Source organism: Pinus tabuliformis, chromosome 4_1 (assembly GCF_031772625.1).
Source record: "Pinus tabuliformis cultivar Carrire ecotype Pingquan chromosome 4_1, CPIR1, whole genome shotgun sequence".
In the NCBI taxonomy this organism is placed as follows: Eukaryota; Viridiplantae; Streptophyta; class Pinopsida; order Pinales; family Pinaceae; genus Pinus; species Pinus tabuliformis.
This window is the reverse complement of record NC_142303.1, coordinates 450,229,047-450,247,907: the sequence shown is the minus strand read 5'-3', so window position 1 is coordinate 450,247,907 and position 18,861 is coordinate 450,229,047. Positions and strand designations below refer to the sequence as shown.

The 18,861-nt window shown below is 36.0% G+C and overlaps 1 pseudogene across 1 annotated transcript; it reads right to left on the bottom strand.

The window, feature by feature from the left end:
* Positions 1-15,056: 15,056 nt before the first annotated feature.
* LOC149176288 (protein kinase STUNTED pseudogene) lies at positions 15,057-18,376 on the bottom strand (annotated as a pseudogene). Its single transcript, XR_016258348.1, has 6 exons — positions 16,991-18,376; positions 16,720-16,880; positions 16,499-16,578; positions 16,252-16,399; positions 15,996-16,145; positions 15,057-15,335 (listed from the first exon to the last, which is right to left on the bottom strand). The product of XR_016258348.1 is annotated as a protein kinase STUNTED pseudogene (transcript).
* Positions 18,377-18,861: the final 485 nt, after the last annotated feature.

The window sequence follows — 18,861 nt, the reverse complement described above, 5'->3', positions numbered from 1 at the left end:
AAAAATCCCCATATCATTTCCATACTTCCAAACTGAGGAAATAATGCATGAGTCCTATGTCCTTCATCTCAAAATCTCTTGCAAGGTCCTCCTTGAAAGATCTAATCAACTACTCATCACTAGTAAGCATGAAGTCATTGACATATAACACAATAATCAATCATTTACCTTCTACCACAATGTGATAAAGGTTTTCATATGCTTCACTTTTAGTGAAGACCAAACTGGTGAGATAGCTCTCAATCCTAGTATACCAAGCACGAGGTGCTTGCTTGAGTCCATACAACGCTCGCTTGTGTCTACACACATGTGACTCTCTGTCAAAGGTCTCAAACCCCTATGAATATTCAATATAGACCTCCTAATCAATAACTCCATTAAGGAATGTTGTCTTCACATCCATATGGTGGGTCTTCCACCCCATCTGCACTGACAGTGCTAGAAATCACCTAATGGATGAGTACCTTGCTACTGGAGCAAAGGTCTACTCATAGTCAATTCCCCAACCACTTGAGAGAACCCCTTGGCCATAAATATAGCCTTGTATTTCTCTTTTCACCCATATGCTGCATGATTTACCTTGTAAATCCATCTTGAACCAACCACTGATTTGTCTACTAGTTTTGGGACCACTTCCCAAACACTGTTTTTGACATTGGAATCATATTCCTCTACCATAGCAACAACCCATAGTCGTTTCTCTGTAGCTTCCTCAATGAGGATGGATCTCTCTCTACAAGCTCACTCATCAAAGCCATGTAGCTAGTGTACTGATCCAGTGACCTCCTCTACCTGCATTGTGATGTGGGTGCTCCCACATTCTCTCTAGCATCCTGCAATAATATGTTAGCTTCCCTTGTTCACTTCCTTCCTTCTATGGATGTCTTTCTTGAGTGAATGTCTCTAGTATCTCCTCCTTTTCTTGTGGTTATTCCAGAACTTGCTGAGGTTCTTCATTTGGGTTCAAAAGCTCCTAATCAGGCTACAACCCAAGATCCCTTTCAAGAGAAAACCTCATTGACTTCTCCTCATCAAAATTCACATCCCATCTGACCGTTGTCATCCTGAGGGATGGAAAGTACACATGATAGTTATGAGGTGTATTAGTATACCACACCAATATGCCAACTCTATTGTAGGCTCTAGATTTTTCCTTGCTTCCTTGGAAACATGACTATAAAGTGATGATTCAAAGATCCTGAAGTGTCACACATATGGTTTCTTCCCTAGAAACGCTTCCTCTAGTGTACTCACGCTAAGAATCCTATGAGGAATCCTGTTCTACAAATAGACTTTTGTGTTGCATGCTTCAGCCCACAAGTGTAGTGGTATGCTTTAGTCATGCAACATTATTTGTGTTTCTCCCACAATACTTTTGTTCTTCCTTTCAGCCACCCCATTCTATTGTGGGTTATGAGGTGTTGTCAGCTCTCATCAAATTCCTTCCTTTGCACATAGATTTTTAAACTCATTCGATACGTACTCACCACCATTATCACTCCTGAGAGCCTTCACTTTCCTTATAGTCTCTTTCTCAACAAGTACTTTAAACTCAATAAATTTTGAGAATGTCTAGTCTTTCTTCTACATGAAGTAGATCCAACACTTCTATGAGAAATCATCTATAAATATAACATAATACCTATGCTTGAGATTGGAACTTGTTAACAAAGGTCCACATACATTAGAGTCGATCCTTTCAAGGATTTCATGCACCCTCTTGTCCTGATCATTGAAGATGGATTTTGTGTACTTGCCCAATGTACACCCTTTGCATGTATCTTGCTACTCTAACGATCCATTTGGGAGGCATGTAGAAATATGTTACATGATCTTCAAAGTTCCATGATGCAAATGGCCAAGCCTTCTATGCCATAATTCGCTGACATCTTGGCTCTACACCTTCTCTACTCTTTTTCTCAATGCTACACAATATTATACATCTAATTTGTAGAGTTTCTTCACTCTAACTTTGATCTAATTCACTTGTCCCTTGGTGACGTGTCTCAAGAAAACATTCCTTTCGTTGAATATCACATTGTAGCCATGGTCTTCCAACGCTGCTACAGAAATTAGTTTCTTCTTCACACCTGGTATAAAACTCACATCTTTGAGCCTAAGAGGGGAGCTAGACTCCCTCTGAAAAGTAACTATACCAATATTGGTCGTGCTATACCTTCCATCATCTCCCATCTCGATGTGCATCTGGAGATCCTTCTCCTCCAAGTCACTGAAAATTATTTGTTTCTGTCAAGTGAAATGAGGCACTGCTGTCAAGATACCACACACTACCCATCACTAGGCTTGTCATGCATGAAATGAGGGTAAAATCAAGTTTGAATTATTAAGCCAAGGCTTCACTTCCTACTCCTCCTACAAACTTATTACTTTCCTTCTTGCGTGGACATTTCGTGGCATAGTGTCCTAGTTCATGACAATGAAAGCACTTGATTTTGGACAAGTATTTGTTCTTTTCCCCTTCACCAGATTCTACTTTGGATTGTGATTTCTTCCCTTTAACTTTCTTTTCCTTTGCATCCAAGAAATAGTTATCTTCATCCTCTCCCTTGAATGAAGTCCCATCTCTTTTGATTCAAATTATTTCCTCCTATACTAGATCGAACCATAACGACTCCCATATTGTTAGTGTTTCTGTACCATTTAACGAATCTTGATAACTAAGCCAGCTCTTGGGAAGGTCGAGGGCTAGACCTACCAGGCTTTCTTCAGGAACAATAACAATGACCTAGCCAACTTCATCACGACGTTATGTAAACATGCTCAGGTAGTGTGGAATTATTTCATTCTTTTCCATCTTAATACTTCGAAGCTTTTCCTTGAGTGCCAACTTCTTGTGGTCACTATTATTCTCAAAAAACTCTGATAGTGTTTTCCACATCACGAACAAAGTCTCCTTCCCATGGAGATTCAAGAAAATATGATGCTCCCCTCTTTAGCCACATCCTTCTTCCACTAAGCAAGATCCTGGGCATCAGATGTTGGGGGTTTGTTACATCTATCTTGATGTATTCTAGCAACCCATTATCATTGAATACTACCTCCATGCGGATCTTCCATGCCAAAAGATTTGTGGTTCCTTCCAAATCATACTCAAGCCTAAGTCGATTGAAATCCATCTTCTTAGTCCTGGAGAATACTTGTAGCAATGATCTTCAAATTCAAATCTCCTGCAATGACAACTTCATAATATCTTCCCTACTGTGAAACTAATGCTAATACCATGTAGAAATTAATGTGTACATTCTAAACTGCTCATGAAAATTTCTAAATCATAAGTCTAGAATATACTCTACTGATCTACGGAAGTAAATTCATGATCGAGAAGACAAATCATTAACATGCATCAAGATTTAACAAAAATACACATAGATTTAGCTAGGGGAGAGAAACTGTTAAAAACCCTTTATTATATGTATTTCATTAATCGAAGAATCTAGATGAATACATTATGCTTTGCTCAAGCTTGAGCTCAACCTACACCTGTATCTTCTATCCTTTGCCTGACTAACTGACCTTGGTCAATACTTAGCCAAAATTTTGATCCTCTGAGCTCCTATTTCCTTGCGTCGTTCCTCAAGGGATTAGCCCCCTATTATTTAAGGAATTGCTCAATCTCGATTGCACAATTCTTATAGGTCCTTCTCTGACTGCATGCATGAGATGTAAAACTTGGAATAGTTTACAACTGATAGTACATTGCCCTTGAACTCCAATGTCAACTTGGAAACTCGAATTCTATGCATGAAAAAATTATTTTGTGTTGATTGATCAATTAACTGGATGATCACTCAATGTGAAAAAGGTAACACACCCTTAACTTGACCTCCACTAGTTCCACTATCAGTGAGAACTAGTTACACTGACATTAACTCAAAGTAGCTGAAACAGATTGCTAGAAATTAGAAATCAATCATGTAGAACTGAACTCAAGTGTCTCCTACTTGAATTTATTGAGCTAATTGAGTGAAAAGAACCATTTCACCTCAGTTAACTACCTCCAAGTATTCTACTGAAATTTTAATTGAAATTTCTCATAATTTAATGAAGGGAAAATTAAATTAGGAATTTCTTGTTGCATTTTTAACATTTTCCTATCTAGTGAAATTCTTGAATGTATTCATTTTACAACCTATTATACCACAATCACTAAATTTCATGTTGATGCATAAGATTCTACATTTGGAGGAGGACTTAAGCTAGGTATGTCGATCGACATGCAAGAGAATGTTGTGAAATTGATTCAATATGCCACCTAGATTTATGATGCTTAAATTGATGATCACTTATAAATCTTTGGGGCCCAGAAAATATGATTTTATGTCCCTCAATGGTTGAATCCAAGAAATTGATAAGGTATAATGCACATTTAAGTGGAGTGCTTCATGCGTGAATGTAAGTATTTTTCTTTGTTAAAGATGTGTTGAGCCCATAAACAACTAACATATCCTTAAAACAATCATTTTGAATTAAGTATGAGGGCATGAAACCCCTCTCACCCTTTCTTTATTGGTATGATAACTTTAGGTGAGGTGATAATCTCCGATGAAACATTTCCTAATCTATGAGAGAATTCTTAGCCTTATATTTCTTCCCATTTTTTCTTATATTTCCAAAGTGGCATCACCACCATTTGATCTTACTCTTGGGCCTAACTGATAGAAACTCCAGGATAGGTGTAGGTAATATACAGTGGCTTCGAAAATTGGGGTTAAACTTTGTGGATTTAGTGAAGGTGGCATTATTGATGGGTAACCTTCCAAATACTTGGAACTCTATGGGAAAGGAATAGAATATTTCGCTAAGGGTACATCACATTTTGAAACTTTTAATCCCAAGATATTTCATAAAGCATTGTTTGTTTGGGGATACATATATTCCCTAACGCTCTTTACTCATTTGAATATTACATTGGGCCTAGTAGAGGATTTAATTGTGTGATTTTCCATGTCCATAAGTGTTATTACTATGGATATCACATCCCTTTGGAAATATTTGGAGTCTAATTGATGTTTTAAATAACTACCACATTCATGGAGGAAACCTCGAAGGAATGTGGACTGAGTCATGGCTTGTTGTTGGTGCAATTTGTAGTCTTGTGGTTATTTAATCGAAGAAAGACCTATAAATTTGATCTATATGGTGAGGAATGCAAGGAATTCTTGAGTCAATGATACATAATATGCCCATTTTACATGAGAACATGAGATGGAGATAGTTGTGACATTGTTGACAGGTCAGAGGAAATGATAGAAGATGTCACACTACCATGTTGTATGGACCTGCATTAGAGGGGGAGGGACGAGGACATATCATGGAATTGTAACAATGTAGGAAAATAGAATTGTCATTGGGAAAAAAGGTGTACCAATCAGAGGGGAAGTGCTGGTAATATTGATGGACTACAAGAGGGAACTCAAGAATTAGAGTATTAGTTTAATGTAGCAAGTTTGCTAACATTCGATATGCTAGCAAAGTATGATAGTGGGAGTTAAACTAACCCTACATGTGGATGATCAATGACACAATTGGGAAAAATATTTCGGTTTACCAATGGGAGATGATGTAGAGAGGATAGAGGTTAGAGTGAATGACAAAACACCATGTGTTGAACAAACTCTTCAATAGAGTGGTGATTTGGGAATGGGATATCAAATATTGAGGGGGGTATCATTACCAAGAAATATCAAAAACTAAAATTTCATTATCCATACACATGGTCAATTAAGAAAGAGATGAGGAAGTAAGAGTGAGGTGATAATCATTCAGAGTAGTTATGGATATCTTGATAGCAAAATTTTTGTTGAACCTACACATGCATGACCAATGGAGATTGAAGGACAATTGTTTCTATAGGTCTAAGTGCACTTAATGAAAACCCAATAATTGGAACACCACCAACCATATGTATGAATAACCAATGGAGAATCAAATAATCGAGGAAACAAATGACTAAGCAAAAGGTTTAAGAGTAGTGAACATTGTTAAAATAACACATGGACAATCAACATAATACTAAAATCCAGAGTGCAAAATCAATCAATACTCTACACTAATCCAACATCATTGCATTCAAAGGAATATATTGGAAAGGTGGGAGGTGAAGTGAGATAAGGATCATAGTAATATATTCACAACAAAAAATCAAAAAATGCAATTTATTTTGAAAGACTATAAAAATAAAAATAAAAACAAAAGTTGATACCTTGTGCAAGAATTTTTTTTGGTAAGCTTGTTAAAAATTCAATGAATGATTCAATTTACTTTTACAACTAATTTGAATATACTCCAATAAAATAAACTATAATAAATTAAATTAGCTTACGAATGTCCATTTTTTTAAATGGAAGTTTTGTATGACTATGTAAAATTTATGTTTCTCTGGTAGTGACATGTTACTTTCCCTACAAAATATAATGCATACATTGATATAATGATTGTTGAAAAGTGTGCAACAAGAAATTCTTGTTGAGATTGCAACAAGATGATGGAGCTTAGTGAAAAGAGTCGCCTTCACTAAGTGGGCCCGTAGGCTATTTTTGGCGCAAGTCTATTTTTAGACTATGTCTATTTTTAGACATATGGATCATGTCTATGTTTATGGATGATTGATAAAGTTGGGAAAAATAGATGGACTTCTATTTTTGATGAAAGTGTGAGTGATCACAGTGTGAGTGATCAAAGTCTATTTTTAGACTGGCTGTCAAAAATAGAAAAGTCAAATATTATTATCTCACAATAATATTTGGACTATAAACTTGATCTTATTCTCTTGGAGCACTTCAGTTTGAGCTACAGAGGTGGCACATGCAGCTGTCAGAAGGAAATACGCTTTTCTTATGAGTCAGTTGAGTTGTTGCATGCATGACTTCAGTTAGAACTCCAGTGAGCTGAGTTTAGTGGACTGGAGGTACAGTTGATGGAGTTGTTTTCAGTTTGACTTAGTTAAACTAGTTGTAGTTAGTCTAACTGCAGATAGACTAATGATGAGTTGTTAAACTAATTATTAACTCATAATACAACTAAAGAATACATCAGTTAACTCAGTTGCATGTCAGTGCATGTTCAGTTCAACAGGGACAAGTGGTAGAGAATCAGATTGCTATCAGTTGTGACTATAGTTGTGCATCAGATCTTGCACAATCAAGGGATTGAGTATGCCAATGAGTTTGCTCACGTATTTGGCCCACATTTTAGCCTTTGCTCACGTACACAAAGAGTGAGTGACTATTTTGCAGGTGAAAATCAAGTTTGGGAAGCTATTCTCATCAGTTCTTGAGCAGGTATTGAGCAGTGGAGGCAGGCAAGCAGCGGGGGAGATTTGGAGATCAAATCTGAGCTGTATTGTGTGTAACAAGTGGAGCTGGTACTGGATTGCTTGTGATAAGCATTGTACTTTGTAATGTTACATGATTCAATCAATATAATATACAGATAGTGTGGGGTTTTTAGCGGGTTGCTTTCCCCGGGATACATACTGTGTTAATGAGTTTGATTGATGCTTCTATGCGTGCCTGTGAATGTTTCTGCTTCTGTAAATTGATGATCAACGTAGAGGAGATTATGTATTATACATGTTCCGCTTATAATTGTATGATCAGGATAATCTCTGTGAATATGTGTTAAATTATTCAAAATTTCTACATGGTATCGGAGCTGCTTGATTTGTAGAAGAGATTTTTACAGGATATCAAGTGAGGATTGATCATCAGATCTACTATTCAGGAAGTGTTTACATTTTATTTCTTCAGGCAGAGTCTGTAATCGGGCCAGGTAGCCTCTGGATTCATCCTTCTTTTGGAAGGTGAGATATCTAGCGAATGCCCATACAGTCGATCTTTGTACAAGAAATACTTTGTTCTCACGAATTCTAGATCAGAAGCGGTTGAGTTTTTAGCTGGTGGAATTCGAATTTAATTCCAAAGCAAGAGATAAAAACTCAGAAACATTCAGTGTGAGAATGGAGACAGTATGCCCAGGTATCTCACGAAGTTCATCTAATGCCGGGATGAGCTGGGAAGTGTGGGGGTGACTGTCGGATGAGGATGGTGAGTCTAGCACTCCTTGACCTTCCTAAGAGTTGGCATAGCTACCAGGACTCGGTGAATGGAAGGGAGAAACTGCCAAATTGGGAACGACTATGGTCGGATTTGATGCAGGAGGAGATTAGACGGAGCACCAGAGATAGTTCTTCATCCATGCAGGATGAGGAGAACTGTGCCTTAGCGAGTAAGGCGAAGAAGGGGAAGGGGAAGGTTTCTCTTTCCGAATCCAGTTCTTCCAATGATGGGAAGAAGGTTGACAAGGTGAAGTTGAGATGCTTTCGTTGTCATGAGTTGGGTCATTATGCTACTAATTGCCCAAAGAAGAAGTCCAAGAAGGGATCCGGGGAAGGATCTGAAGGTGAGGCAGCCTCACTTGCTTCACAGTTTGAGTTGGACTTCACACTCTTCGCATGCATGGTTTCATCCATGATGGGAAGTGGTTGGTTTCTTGACAGTGGAGCTTCTTTCCACATGACCGGTGACAAAAGTTTGTTCAGTACTTTGGAGGAGAAAGATCTCCAGATACTCATAGGGATGGGTAATGATGAGAAGTATAGTGTCTTAGGTGTAGGCACGGTTATTTTTCAGAGGGAGCATGGAGCTCGCCTTACCTTGACCGATGTCAAGTATGTACCAGGACTGAAGAGAAACTTGGTGTCGATCGCGATGCTGGAAGACAGAGGCTATGATGTAGTCTTCAGTAAGGGAAAGGTTTTCCTTAGACACATCATCACCAGACAGGTGAAGAAGATTGGTTCACGGGTCAAGAACCTGTATGCTCTTGAGGTTCAAGATGCATGCAAAGCCTTGAGCAGCGAGGCAACTGATGGAGACTTGGTGGTTGAGAGGGAGCGTATATTACCTCTCAACATGCAGAGCCAGAAGAAGTCTCAGACGATTGTGGAGGAGCCACGATTGGTGCAGCAGCTTCAGGAGGTTGTGGAGGAGCCACAACAGGGGAAGCTGAAAGGAGATCGAGTAGAGACATCTACTCATCCAGAGACCTCCAGTAGGGGGAAACTTCAAGCCAGGTGGGCTGAGGGATCGCATGCAGCCATACCTCCAGGTAGGAGGTGGGGTGATGTGGATTGATTGTCCCAAGGAGGAGGGGCAGGATCCTTGAGGTACCCAACCTCTTGGATGAGACCTTGCTACGGGAGCCCCAGATGTGTAGTAGCAGGAACTAACTGATTGGGTAGAGACAGATGCGGATGGAGCGGCAGAGAGAGAGACAGTGCAGGGAATCCCAGGACAGCGCATAGCTAGCAGGCTGTAGCAATGCGAGAGGCACAAGTGTTTTGCACAGTGCTAGGTGGCACAGAGAGTTGTGCAATGGTGCGAGATGCATGGAGATGTTGCAGTAGCGCAGATGTCAGAGAGGGAGCACTTGTCAGCAGCAGGTAGAGCTTCAGCATCAGAGGATGTTTCTATCCCAACAGGGAGGTCAGTTGGGAGGTGCAGTGCGGATGCAATGCTGGGAGATAGAACCAGCAGCAGCACGGATGCAGTCAGAGATCAAAGTGACAGAGGCTAGAGCAGTCAGATACTGAAGAGCACAGAGATGCAGAGTTTCAATCGACAGAGGCAATATCAATCAGAGACTTTGATGACAGAGCAAGTGGACCGGCTAGATGTGTTGCATGGAGAACATTCCAGAGTTACAGGATCAGGTTTGAAAGGAAGCCTTTCTTGTTGAGAGGGAGTGTTGAAAAGTGTGCAACAAGAAATTCTTGTTGAGATTGCAACAAGATGATGGAGCTTAGTGAAAAGAGTCGCCTTCACTAAGTGGGCCCGCAGGCTATTTTTGGCGCAAGTCTATTTTTAGACTATGTCTATTTTTAGACATATGGATCATGTCTATGTTTATGGATGATTGATCAAGTTGGGAAAAATAGATGGACTTCTATTTTTGATGAAAGTGTGAGTGATCACAGTGTGAGTGATCAAAGTCTATTTTTAGACTGGCTGTCAAAAATAGAAAAGTCAAATATTATTACCTCACAATAATATTTGGACTATAAACTTGATCTTATTCTCTTGGAGCAATTCAGTTTGAGCTACAGAGGTGGCACATGCAGCTGTCAGAAGGAAATACGCTTTTCTTATGAGTCAGTTGAGTTGTTGCATGCATGACTTCAGTTAGAACTCCAGTGAGTTGAGTTTAGTGGATTGGAGGTACAATTGATGGAGTTGTTTTCAGTTTGACTTAGTTAAACTAGTTGTAGTTAGTCTAACTGCAGATAGACTAATGATGAGTTGTTAAACTAATTATTAACTCATAATACAACTAAAGAATACATCAGTTAACTCAGTTGCATGTCAGTGCATGTTCAGTTCAACAGGGACAAGTGGTAGAGAATCAGATTGCTATCAGTTGTGACTATAGTTGTGCATCAGATCTTGCACAATCAAGGGATTGAGTATGCCAATGAGTTTGCTCACGTATTTGGCCCACATTTTAGCCTTTGCTCACGTACACAAAGAGTGAGTGACTATTTTGCAGGTGAAAATCAAGTTTGGGAAGCTATTCTCATCAGTTCTTGAGCAGGTATTGAGCAGTGGAGGCAGGCAAGCAGCGGGGGAGATTTGGAGATCAAATCTGAGCTGTATTGTGTGTAACAAGTGGAGCTGGTACTGGATTGCTTGTGATAAGCATTGTACTTTGTAATGTTACATGATTCAATCAATATAATATACAGATAGTGTGGGGTTTTTAGCGAGATGCTTTCCCCGGGATACATACTGTGTTAATGAGTTTGATTGATGCTTCTATGCGTGCCTGTGAATGTTTCTGCTTCTGTAAATTGATGATCAACGTAGAGGAGATTATGTATTATACATGTTTCGCTTATAATTGTATGATCAGGATAATCTCTGTGAATATGTGTTAAATTATTCAAAATTTCTACAATGATTTGGTATTTAAACGATGAAATTTCCTTAAATATTTTTTATAATTGTGGAGAATAATTTTTTATTTTTCACATTTTTTAATGTTAATTTTATATTTTAAATGAGAAAGTGACATATCCCTAAAATTAGGATGTCAAAATGTTGGTACAGGTTTAAGGATCCTAGCATTCATGCATATCCATATATATCATAAATCTTGGCTTGCATTGGTGTACCCTAATGGATGAAAAATATCCATACTATATATGTCAACATATACATGAAGATGATATACTTGTAATCTATATAATTGAATGTATTAATTAATAATGAATTTGTATGGCATATTTAAAATAATCATTTAATAATAATTGATAACTAAATTAAAATTTTGGAAACCTTATTCGAAATAGACACACCGATCAATTTAATAAAGATGTTTATTAGTGGAATTTAATTAGGTTAAAAAATGTGTATATTTTGGAATAGGGCTTCTAGAATTTTAATTCAATTACTAATAATTATTAGGCCGATTTTATAGATTTAACCTCCACAAAATATTATATTTTAAGTAGTAGTCCCAAATCAAATGTAGAGATTTATATTAAAAATAGTTATGTCATTTTTCCCCTTTAGATTAAATTGATTAATTAAAAAACATTCCACATGAACATGTATCCTATGAACTTAACTTATGGTTTCTTGGGCAATTGGAATTAGTAAGCCATGGTAATGTCTCATGATATTGTAAAAAAACCTATTTACAGGTTAAATCACTCCATGTTAAAGTGGGGGAAAATCTTTGTGATTGGAAATCTTGCTACATATTATTTTAAATAGTATATATGGTTAATTCATATGTTTTTTTTTAATAATTACTAATAATATTAATTTAAAATAAAGTTATAATTAAGGTTTTTTTTTTTTTAAATAGTGTGATGTATTAGAGTGATTTGAAGCCTAATAATATTTATCATCCATTTACTTTGGGTCTAGTATAACTTATAGATGAAATGAAATTTTTCTGAGCATTTATCTAGTTAATTTTAATGAAAATTATGTAGAGATTTTTAAAAACTTTAGTTTAGGTTGTTTAATCTATAAAATTAGAGTGTTCTAGGGGCTTTTCATGGTGTTGAATCCATTTATTCATTTAATGTTTTAAACAACAAAAAATAACAATCTTGCTTGAGATTGTATCACTAGATGTCGATGAAAATGTCATTTTGTCTCAGTAATATTAATTAATTATAGACAAACAGAGTTTTATGATATTAATCAATTGTGAATAGATAAAAATTATAAAGGAAAATACACTTTCCCGTGACTTTGAAGCCATGAATATAGGCAACCACTAATTGGTGCCTCCTAATTAGAGAGTGGAAAAAATCAACAACTCCGCATATTTTGATTAGTATGTTTTTTTTTAAATATAAAGTATAATCTAGTTTTATATAAATTATGATAATTATAGATATTAGCACAACTACATTTACTAATGTAGTTGATATAAGTTAATCAATACCATTATCATACTTCGATTATAAAAGGTGGAGAATATAGTCAATTGGCATACATCAACCACATTAGTAAATGTTGTTGTGCTAGTTATATCCCATGTGTGTGGGGTGGATTCATTGACCATGGTTGACTATGGTTCACAAGGGTTTCTAGGGTTGATCAAGGTTGACCAGGTTTACTATTTATATGGTTAGTGGGGTTGACCATAGTTCAAGAGGATTGACCATTATTGACCATATCCAACCATAAATATCTTGATTTACCGTTATGGTTGACCATATTTAATCGTAGAGACCTTAGTTAACCATGTTCAAATGTTCTAATCATGGTTGGTCATTAGGAGTTGATGGGGTTGACCATAGTTGAAGAGGCTTGACCATTATTGACCATATCCAACCATAAATATCTTGATTGACCATTATGGTTGATCATACTTAATCATAGAGACCTTAGTTGACCATGTTCAAAGGTTCAAACCATAGAATTTTAAAAATAGATATTTTTAAGATATTTAAATACCATATAATTTTTATAGAATTTACGACAATACTAGATATTAAGAAATTTTACATATGTAAATTCAATGTTTTAGTTTGGTTTAATCTTATTTATTTTTCTTATGGAAATATATTGTTGGATATGTCAATAGTGTTATAATTAATTTATAATTAATTTGATTTAAAATATATTTAGTAATTACTAAAATTTAAATAATTAATATGAAATTAATATTTTTGATATAAATTTATTTTACAATAATTCATAATTGCAAAGGCTTCTTATTATTATAGATTTTGTTAGGTTGCATTGAATTTTAATAAATTTAAAAAATTAGATTCATGCAATGTGGCTCCCCGCCCACCAATTTCCTAGGGATTTGAGATTATTCCAATTCTAATAAGTTCCTCCATGATAAGTTCCTCATTATTTTTTATAACATTCATTTATATATAAGCAAATTTTATTTATCAAAATGATCCATTATTTTTAATAAATTTAAAACATTAGATTCATGCAACGTCGCTCCCACCCACCAATTTCCTAGGGATTTGAGATTATTCCAATTCTAATAAGTCCCTTCATGATAAGTTCCTCATTATTATTTATAACATTCATTTATATATAAGCAAATTTTATTTAGAAAAATGATCCATTTTACAATAAGATGTGTAATGCCTTCTTTTTCTTAAGTTAAAGTTGACCCATAACCTTTTTATACATGGTTAATTAGGTAATTATGTGTATTAGTAAAGCATTCTTCTTGTTTCAATAGTTTTTTTTATTATATTTATGAAGTTTTTGGCTATATCAACCACATTAATATTTTTAATGTGGTTGTACTAGTAATAATTAAGGTAATTATAATGCTTATGGGGCGTAGAGTAGATGGTGATAGGGTGTTTTGTTAAGGCACTCCATTGTGTAAAGTTTGTTGGTTCGAAACTTAGTGGGCAAAACTCAGGCGGTCTTGTGGCACAAGCCAATCCTGACATAAAATTCATAGTTAGACATACTAGTCATCTCAATACTCATAAACCTAATAAATAAATAAAATAAAATAATTATAGCAAGCTATAATAAATAATTAATTTCTAAAAAAAATCATTATACATAAATAGGCTTTTGACTCATTATAAATTAATTTTATTCCGAAAACTAATAAATAAAACATAAAAACTCTAACATATCACGATTAATGACCCAGTTTTATAGTAAAATTCTATAAATAATTATATATATAAATATATATTTAATATTATTTTTTGACTCATTATAGATTAAGTTTATCTCAGTTACGAATGCATAAGCCTAAAAACTATAACATATCATCACGAATGACGAATAACCCAATTTTATGGTAGATTTTTATAAATAATTATATATGAAAGATATATTTACTAGCAACTGTCCCAAAAGGTAAAAAGAGAGGTCGATAGGATTATTAAATTAGAATTGGTGAATTTCTATAGAAGAGATGTTCGTTCAATCCTACAAGGAGCAATGAGAAAAGAGATTTGATGTTTGGAGTTCTATGCTTTTTGGACACCATATTTCTTTAAATACAACTTAATTTTAGAAAAGTTCAAGCCTAATGCAGTTCTGCCATGCAGACATACACTTAAATTGCTACTGGGCTTATGATATTGACAAATTCAAATTAAACTGGTATACAAGAGAATGTACCAAGCTAAACCACAAGTTACACATCTTCAGACTTGAAAAAGTACATAACAATGGTTTGGCAAATCAATAGCGATATCATAATCGCTTTTCTTTCCACATACATACAATTGCTCCAAAGGCAAGGACAAGAAAATTTTCAGCTCTAGTGAGCACCAGTGGGTCACTAAAACAAGTGACCACTAATGGCTTTCACATTTATACAAGGAATTGGCAAGGGATTTTACATGGACTACACTCAACTTCAGACACAGCTTCAACCAATATGCAGAGTGATTGAAATTCAACACAACTAAGTAGTGACAATGGCTCACAGTAATACACCGAGTATAAAATACTAAAGCTTTTACAGAAGCAAGGAGTAACAAAAATTATGAAGCTCAGAGAAGTAGATTTAAATCAATCAAAGCTTGTTGAACGGCTATAACGTCCATAGAAATAATCTTCCAAGGTTCTTCTCTCATGTACAAGATCTACACTTTGATCTGGACTGTTGTTTGATACCAAATCATCATTAACTCCAAGCATTGCAAGTGATAGATGAGTTTGGATGTCACAACTCCCAGAGTTTGCTCTAGATTCATCCTCAATCAATTCATCTAATTCCATGGAGATTGTCAATTGCCTCTTGGTCCAATAAGGTAGGTCATCTCCTTCTCCTCGTAGTAATTTCAAAATCTGCAATAATAAGTTACAAACAAACAACGAGGAAGAATAAGTTCACGTTCTTACATTAACATTTATCCATTGTTTGAAATTTAACAAAGCCAGTTTAATGCAAAGGTAAGCCACTTTATTTGGGGAAACCAAAGCTTTCGATTCAATTCTTACAATCCAGATTTCAGCTAGGATAGTGATTCTCAGGAAAGATATATACTCTCTTGATATTGGAGTATGTTGGCTCTTCTTGCCTATTCAGGGAGGGGTAATTTGCATACTGAAGCTCTGGTTTGAGATATGATGTAACCTCTTTTGCTAATATTCAAAGAATATTATATTTCATTAATGGAAAAAGAGGTTATTGGCAATTGAGGCTTTGAATATTTTGCCATAATCCACCATCAGCATTTAGGGCTAACCTATTTAAGGGTGATGATTTTACAAATTGAACTACTGAACAAATGTTTAGATTACAACCCTAAACACTAGATCTAAACACCCTTAACTCTATGTCAGAAGGATATCAACTCAATATTTCATGTGCCATTCTTCGTTATGGGCAAAAAAATTCTAGCACTAACTCCTCATAGGAAAGGAAATGTCTTCAAGCAACTAAATTTGACATAAGATCAGAAACTGAAACATATATACGCAACTAAAGAGAATAAGAGTAATTACTCTGTTCATTCGAGGTCGAAACTGAGCTGCCTGTCTCAGACAACATGCTGCACCAATGACCATTCTCTTCATCTTGCTCATGTCATAAGCATCTTCCAAAAGTGGATCTGCAAGTTCTTTTACAGAGCCAGCTGCCAGTAATGGCCTTGCCTAAATTTTGAAATTTACAAGAGATTAAGATTCTGAACCAAGACAAAGAAACCAAAAGAATCCAAAATTATCAAATACAAAACAAGCAAGGACACTAGAGCCCTACCCACATAACCAGGCTTTCTTGGCCTTTAGGATTCTTGTCATTGATTGGTTTTCTTCCAGTTATTAGCTCTAGAAGAACTACTCCAAAGAAATACACATCCGTCTTCTCATTAACCTTGCCATACATGAAATATTCTGGAGCCAGATACCTGAAATATGATAGCAGCTAGTTTTATGAAGTCTTCATTATAAATTACATTTATTTTCCTAAGGAAAGAGCTGGTGTAAAGAAAGAAATGGATATTTACCCAAATGTACCTACAACATCACTACATGTGATATATGCAGATGTTGTTGAAGCCCATTTGGCCAGCCCAAAATCTGACAACTATTCATAGAATATCTTTAGTTAACGATCTGATTTGCTAGTTAATGATCAAGCAAATCTTATTATAACATCTCCAACCAAAAAATACAAACAATTCAACAGAAGCTTGAGAACTTGTTTCTCTCACAAAGATCAAGATACCTGAGGTTCAAAGTCTTCAGAAAGCAAAATATTAGATGATTTCACATCTCTATGGATGATAGGATGAGAACAACCTTCATGCAGATAAGTCAAAGCTTCAGCAATTCCAATGGCCACTTTCAGCCTATCTTTCCAATGAGCCTGTGGCTTGTCCTTTCCTCCTGTAACCCAACTTTTTCTGAGAACTGGGAACAACACTTAACACTAAAAAATAATAAAAATCTCCAAGGACGTAACATGATAAATGCATGGAAATTGGCATACTCCATACCATAAAGAGTTTCTTCCAGACTTCCTCTCAGTAACAAGTTGTAGACCAAAAAGTACTCCTTCTCTTCAACACCAATTAATGAAACAATTTCTTCGTTATGGGCAAAAACAATTCTAGCACTAAATCCACCACAAGTTTAATGGAGCTTTTATCTTTATGTCCATTTAAGAATGCCTCTCTAATATAAGTGAAGGCTTCTTAGTGCCAAACAAGCTTCATTATCAGTTATTTACAGAAAACTCTGTGTCATGTACTCTGATATAATATTGTATTCTCTTAAAGAGTAGCCCCTTTTTTGTCCCAAAAGAAAATTAAAAGACATTTATTTAATCCATGGCACTTATACTGGAAGTTAAAAGCTTAAAATGTATTTCCCGGATCCTTGAACACTCTATAGCATTGTTTCAAATATCATTTCAGGGGATATATCGCAGAAGGTCCAGAAAGTAACTTAGCAGAAATATGGAGGAACATATCATAAAAAATCAACAAGAATAAACTTAGACATGAAGAATTCTGAAACCATCAAACAAATTGGCAACCTGAAAAACTCAGGAGAAATTGGAGATATTTGCAATACTGCTCAACAGAAAAATTACACTGATCTAATCAAGATTCAAGACTATGATATCCCATTACAGTCTTGTTAGATCTTTAAAAATATTTTCAATATTTGCATTTCACAGGAACAAAACACGACAAGAAAAGACAATAAAAAGGTTACTTGAAAGCTTCACTCACAAAACAGTAAATTGATACAGAAAATAAATACTGGGGGGGGCGTGGGGGAGGGCTTGGGAGAAATCAACATATAGTATTTTACATACAAATTTCGTTAAATGATTTCTGCAACTTCATTATGTTGGAATTGGTGAATATCACTATACATGCTCATCACATCAATAAAAACTGATCAAATAGACGGCACAACATTGACATAAAATCTGGCATAAGTAATGTCCCTATGTATCATATGATATATGTTGTGTTTGTTGAATTATTTCTTACAGAACACCCACAATGCGAGAGGGAAAGGTATGTACATGCAGAGAATACTGCTTTAGGTGATTCTGATGCAGGCATAAAAATATAGAGTTAACTTACAATTTAGGCACACGGATAATAATGCTCCCTCCTGAGCCTCCCCCACCCTTCAATCCTCCATCTCCTCCATCAGCACTAATAGTTCCATTGACATTCAAAATGCTCCTTGCAATAATCTTGACACGCCCACCTCCCCCACCACCAAATTCGCCTTCCCTACTTAATGTCCCACCCCTGCTTCCATGACTCCAGGGTTTCGTAAGAGTAGACCAAGCATAAGCATCTCCACCCCAAGTATCTTCCGGATCCTTGCCATCACTCTTAACGCAGCAAGCACCTCTACCTCCACCTGCACCATCAACACCGAGTGGTGTTCCACTCGTTTGGTGGGGTGGTGCACCACCTAATGCAGTTGTCTTCAGGAAAGAATTATTTTGTAAAAACAAGTTTCCTGCACGTACGATCAATGTCCCTGCCAAAAGAGATGCATACTCACCCAATAATAAGTCCCCTGAGATATTAATACTGATCAGACAACCTGCAGATGGACAGCCCACAGAAACATGCGATAGAATATCTAAATTGCCTTCTCCGGTGATCAGCACATCATTATCAAACTGCAAGCTAGTATTAAGCTGACAAGTCATATTCAATGACCCAATCCCTTTCAATTCGTCTTCACATAAAACCAATTTCTTCATGTCATGAAAACCACAGGATGAATTTCCAATGTCACATTTACTTCCAGTTTGCCCATCATCAAGAATTCCAGAAAAACCATTCAAGACAACAGATTCCTTCAATTCCATATCCTCAAGGTTAAAGAC